The sequence below is a fragment of the Dipodomys spectabilis genome, unplaced genomic scaffold (genome assembly GCF_019054845.1).
Source record: "Dipodomys spectabilis isolate Male_0828 unplaced genomic scaffold, ASM1905484v1 ptg000272l, whole genome shotgun sequence".
Lineage (NCBI taxonomy): Eukaryota > Metazoa > Chordata > Mammalia > Rodentia > Heteromyidae > Dipodomys > Dipodomys spectabilis.
The window spans coordinates 1,178,171-1,184,452 of NW_024870949.1; the positions used below are offsets into that span (position 1 = coordinate 1,178,171).

Sequence of the window (6,282 nt, forward strand, 5' to 3'; positions counted from 1 at the left end):
TTAGCTTTCTGAGGACTCTCCAGACTGCTTTCCAAAGTGGTTGTGTAAGTGTACATTCACACACACACACACACACACACACACACACACACACACACACACACAGAATGTTTTCTTGACCCATTCTTCTACTGAGGGGCATCGGGGTTGGTTCCATATCTTAGCTATGGCAAATAATGCTACAATAAGCATTGCTGTGGTGGTTGTTTTAGTATGGACTTGTTTGTGATCATTTGAATGAATGCCCAAAAGTGGGATTGCTGTGTAATAGGGGAGCTCTATGTGGAGTCTTTTGAGGAACCTCCAAAATGCTTTCCAAAGTGGATGAACAAGTGTACACTCACACCAAGAATGCAATAGGCTTCCCTTCTGGCCACATCCCTTCCAGCAACTGTTGTTTTAAAAATATGGAACGATTCACTAAGTTGTATGTCATCCTTGTGCAGGGACCATGCTAATCTTCTCTGTATGTTCCAATTTTAGTGTATGTGCAGCCAAATTGAGCACAGAACATTTTTTTATATGTAAAGTGTAATTGATTTTCTTAAACTAGACAATTCAACACAAATAAGTTAAAAACAATTGTGAAATTTTAGAACCATGTATTTCTTACATAAGCTCACATTTAAGAATAAAGTCAAGATTGACATGCCAAAAACAAAATAATTCCAGATATTTGTTGTTCATGAGATGTGTAGGAAGAAGAATTCAATTATTCTACACAAGGCACCTGTCATAATGATCATTGCAGCAAATGTTAAGGTTTGTTAAAAGTTTTAATGTTTTAAATATGTTTCATTTTGGGATTTGCTTATATATGGCAAAAATCAAGACTGTTTGCAGGTCATAAAATTTTTCGATAAAGTATATAATTTTTCTGGTAGCATGTACTAGTAAGTATGTACATTTCATAGTTTATAGAAACTTTACTAATAATAAGTTGCAAAGACTGTGTAAAGAAGCAGAGTGAAGAGGTAAAATTTTAAGTACACAGTTTCTGTTAAAACTTTAGGGCTCCCTTACGTTATATGTTTGTGATGAACAAATAATGATTTAAGCCACATACAAATGGTGAGATGAACTATAAATAGTAATCTTAGTGGGTAAATTTAAAAGCTACTCATAGCTTTATCCAGATTTAAATGTATAAGAATATGAGAAAATAGTAAAATCAACTGTGTACACTTCAAATACTGAAAACCCTGGTAATTGTTTTCTTTTTTATTTTAGTAATCATTAATATTTAATTATTGTTTTCTTTATTTATAACATTTTTTCCTTGTTGTAATATAATACAAATTTTTGTGAGTAGTGATTAAGAGGTATTTTGAGAATATTATTGGGATGGCCATACCATATTTCATAGGTGCATGTGAATGTACAAAGAGCAAAAATAAAAACAAAATACTGATTAAAAATTTTATCAAGTAGAGTCTGAATCAGGAGTGTTGATAAATGTCCACACCTAAATCTTAACCCTAAGCTGAAGTAGTGTTATTACAGAATTGAGGCTACAAAATTGTTTTGTTTTGTTATGTTTTGTTTTTTTTTTGCTTTGGTTTTGTTGGTTGTGGGGCTTGAACTCTGGGTCTTGGGTACTGTCCCTCAGCTCTTCAGCTCAAGGCTAGCACTATCACTTGATCCACAACACCACTTTCACATTTTTCTGCTTATGTCGTGCTGAGGCATGAAATCCAGGACCTCATGCATGCAAGGCAAGCACTCTACCACTGAGCCACCTTCACAGCACCTGAGAAACTGTGATTTAAAAAATCATCTGAACAATATTTGCTTTCTGCTTTGGGTTATATAATGAAATATGTGAACACATTTTTATATTTTCGTGAATTGTCATACTTCTAAATTTATACTAACTGCAGCCAATTTATCCTTTTCAAAGTCAAGAAATATTTCTGAGAGTTTGCTTCTGTGAAGAATGTTTTTGCATTTATAATTTCTTCTGAGTCATTTTTATTTTTTATCAAAATCATTTTATATTTTATGTTGATGAGTTATCATACATCAAATACCTTCAAATGTATATGTAGAGTCTCAAGATAGCAGTATGAATATTCTCATAAACCTCTTGTTTATCTGTTATGCACTATAAGTATTATGATATTTTTCTCTCTCTTTCACTCTCTCTCATTTCCGCTCTTTCTCTTTCATGCTCCTTGTCTGCTACTTAGAATTTCTGCTGGTCTACTATTATCCTTCAGGGTCCACTGGTTTTGTGGGAACATGATAAGGACCATCAGTTACCCTTGCATTCTTTAAGAGTTATAACAGTGATGTGAAATTATTCTTTGCCATTCTAAATGGCAAAACAACAGATCTAGGAATTCCTTTTCACTTTTAGTACTATTATAAATTTTATCTCATACGAATCATTGAGACTGATAAGATACTTTTAGCCTGGGTCCTAAAAATTCTTTTTCTTTTATTATCAGTAAGTAACAAAAACAACGCTATCCTATGGAAAGTAGGCTGAAGTTGTTCTCAGGGATGAAAAACAAGGTAATGGGGGAAGTGAGTACAAAGGATACACCTCATATAGCACAGATAGTTAGAGCAGTTTATCATGTACACTTTGTGATAAGGACAATGCGCTGGGAATTCTAGATTAAATCAATGAACACCTGATATATATGAACATATATTTATGTTTGTATATTTATTTATATATGCATATATGTGTATATCGGCCCATATATGTAAACATGAATGTTACTATACACACAAATAAACACATACGTACACACATGTACACATGCACAAATGGAAAAAGACACATATATAGCAAACATAAATTTTACTAGTTGTTCAATATGCCTTAGACAGACTGCTTGGAAATAAATGTGTTGAAGATGTATTTGTCTCTAAGAGTTCTTTTACCACTCCTCTTGTCTCTTCCAACTTGTAGGTTTAGAGATATTCGACTTGAAAAATGCAGTACAAGTGATAGCAAGTCACTCAGAAATCTCAATAAGTATAGGTCATATGATGTCTCCCTGCTCACCATGGAATCCTTGCTCTTGTAGACACTCTCAACAGCCAAATTAGTAGGACAATATCCTTGTTAAGAATAAAGTTATAAGGCTTTAAATGGCATCCTTCCTTGGGCTCTTTTCCAACAGCCAGCATCAATTCTTAAGCAGATGAGTGACTCCTCAGAAGACTGGAGCGCAGGTCAAAATTTAACCAAACCATATGAAATGTCTAAAGTGAGAAATGCTGACTGAGGTTGTGCCGATGTCCTGGCAACGAAAATAAGAAAAAAGAAAGTTTTTTATGTATTAAAATTTAAGAATAATTTGTAACCTGTCAATAAATGTGTAGAACACAATTATACCAGCTCACAAAAGATGATGTGCGTTTCATTTATGTGCTTTTGGACTTGGAAAGTGTTTTTAAGTGTGTCTACACAAGTAGAATCAGCATGAAACAAGCCAGCATTTCTTCATTTAAGACACAAGGAAAGTATACAGGTTGACCCATTGGAACAATGAGATTTGCAAGATAATATTAGAGGGGGATGTACGGAGGTGTTGGGGATGTGTGAAGGTAAAGAATAGTAGGGGAAAAACAAAGGAGGTTGTAACAATGCTCAATAAAAATGTACTCATTACCTTACTTATGTAACTGTAACCTCTGTGTACAGTATCTTTACAATAAAATATATATTAAAAACGTACAAGGAAAACTTACTTATAGCAAGTTGTATTTGTCACTCAATATAAGTAAGGTATTGGTTTTAGGAGCACAGGCATATTAAAATTTTGCAAGCTCAAATTCTCTACATAAACACAGTTTTTATTATTTTCATTAGAATCTGCCCACAACCTAGTGCAGTGTAATTTCTGTGAAAAATTTTAATACATTCTATGTTTGTAATGGAAAATAAAATATTTTCACTATCAACAGATACAAATTTATTTTAGATAATTTTTGTCTGCATTTTGTGGATGGAATTGTGAGAGCTAATTTGAAAAGCACAAATTTAATCACCAAGAGCTGTCCTCAAGATGTAACAAAGATCTAGTACAGCATCATTGAATGGTATGGGACTCTAAGGAGAAGTACTTAAATTGAAACATTATCAGAAAGTGTAAGCACGCAAAGACTATTTAGAAATGCAGCTGCTAGATTTCTCATGGAGAGCTTTTATAACATTTTGTGAAACACAGGTCAGAACCTCATGGAAGTGTAGACAATTTTCCTTCACCTTTCTGTCAATCTTGGTCATTATCAATCATAATATAGCTAATCTAGAATAATCTATAATAAGAAAATGCTTATGAGAAGTGGGGGAAGATGGTGGAGAAGAAGCTGGAGGCTAAACAATCTCTCGCATAGAAAGCTATTTTAGTGTTCCAGTGAACAGTACTAGGCTAGAGTATCACACCCAGTGTGCCATCACAGTACAGAGTTTGGCTAGAGAGGGAAAATCCAGGGAAGGAGACAGATCTGAGCAGTTGCTGTAACCATGGCTGAGGCAGCTTTGGTGGTGGCCATAGCCAACCCGCCATACCTACAACAGAGAGGTTCCAGGACAAAGGCAGCAGACACATTGGATGAGCAGATTCAACTCAACAACAGCAACAACTGAAAAGGAGCAAATGAATTAAACCATCTTAACAGGCCCATATCAAGCATTGAAATAGAAAAAGCAATAAGAGACCTCATGTCTAAGAAAAGCCCAGGACCACATGGATTTACAGCAGAATTCTACAAGGCTTTCAAAGCAGAGCTCATACAAATTCTCCTCCAACTCTTCAATGAAATTGAAAGAGAAATCTCAGGACCAAACTAATTCTATGACGCCATCAAAACCCTCATCCCAAAACCATGCAGGAACTCATCAAAGAAAGAGAATTATACACCCATTACTTTGATGAACATTGATGCCAAACTTCTCAATAAAATTTTGGCCAAACAATTCAACAATTCATCCAAAACATTACATACCATGATAAAACAGGATTCAGTTCAGGGATCCAAAGATGGTTCAATATACACAAATCCATTAAATAACACCACTTTATGATGAAGTTTCTGGATAAACTAGGAATCCAGGGAACATTCCTCAATAAAATAAAGGCTGTATATGACAAACCTGCTGCCAGCATTATACTTAATTGTCAAAAAGTAAAGACATTTCCTCATAACTCAGGAACGAGACAAGGATGTCCAATCTCTCCACTTCTCTTCAATTTACTATTAGCATGCCTAGCTACAGCAATAAGAAAAGATGAAAACCGAAAAGGGATCCAAACAGGGAAAGATGAAGTAAGACACTCCCTCTTTGCAGATGACATGATCTTGTATTTAAAGAATCCCATGGATTACACTCCCCAATTACTCATGCTGATTCAAAACTATGGCAATGTATCAGGGTATAAAATTAACCCTCAAAAATCAGTGGCTTTTCTGTATGCCAACAATAAGAAAAGCGTGGGTGCAATCAGAAAAGCAACTCCATTCTTAATAACCCCACATAAAATAGAATAACATTGAATTAACTTAACCAAAGAAGTAAAGGATCTCCATGATGAAAACTTTGAAAACCTGAAAAAGGAAATCAAAACAGAACTTAGAAAGTGAAAAACTCCCTTGATCCTGGATTGGAAGGATTAACATCGTGAAAATGACAATAATTTCCAAGGCTATCTACAAATTCAATGCAATACCTATCAATATTTCAATCTCATTCTTCAAGGAAATAGAAGAGGCAATCCAAAAAGTCATATGGAATGATAAAAGGCAGTGAGTAGCATAAGCAATCCTTAACAGAAAGAACAGTGCTGGAGTAATATCAATACCAAATTTCAAACTCTACTACAAAGCCTTAGCAAACAAAACAGCTTGTACTGGCACAAGAACAGACCTCAGGACCAATGGAATAGAATTGAAAACCCAGAAATGAGCCTACAGACCAATAGGTACCTAATCTTTGATAAAGGAGATAAAAAATAGAATGGAAGAAAGACAGCCTATTCAGTAAAAGTGCTGGCAAAAGTAGTTAATCACTCATAGAAAACTAAAGCTATATCCTTATATATCATCCTGTACCAAATCAACTACAAATGTATCAAAGACCTCAAAGTCAAAGCAGACACCCTGATAACATTACAGGATGGAGTAGGACATACCGTAGGTCTCCTGTGTAGAGGCGGAAATTTTCTTAATAGAGACCCAGAAGCACAACAAATCAAAGAAATGTTGGGTAAATGGGATTGTATGAAATTGCAGAGCTTCTGCATGGCAAAGGACATAGCTAGC

General features: G+C 34.8%; 1 non-coding gene across 1 annotated transcript; it reads right to left on the reverse strand.

Moving 5' to 3' along the window:
* Window positions 1-401: 401 nt before the first annotated feature.
* LOC122126044 lies at window positions 402-507 on the reverse strand. Its single transcript, XR_006150852.1, has one exon. It is a non-coding gene; the product is annotated as a U6 spliceosomal RNA (small nuclear RNA).
* Window positions 508-6,282: the final 5,775 nt, after the last annotated feature.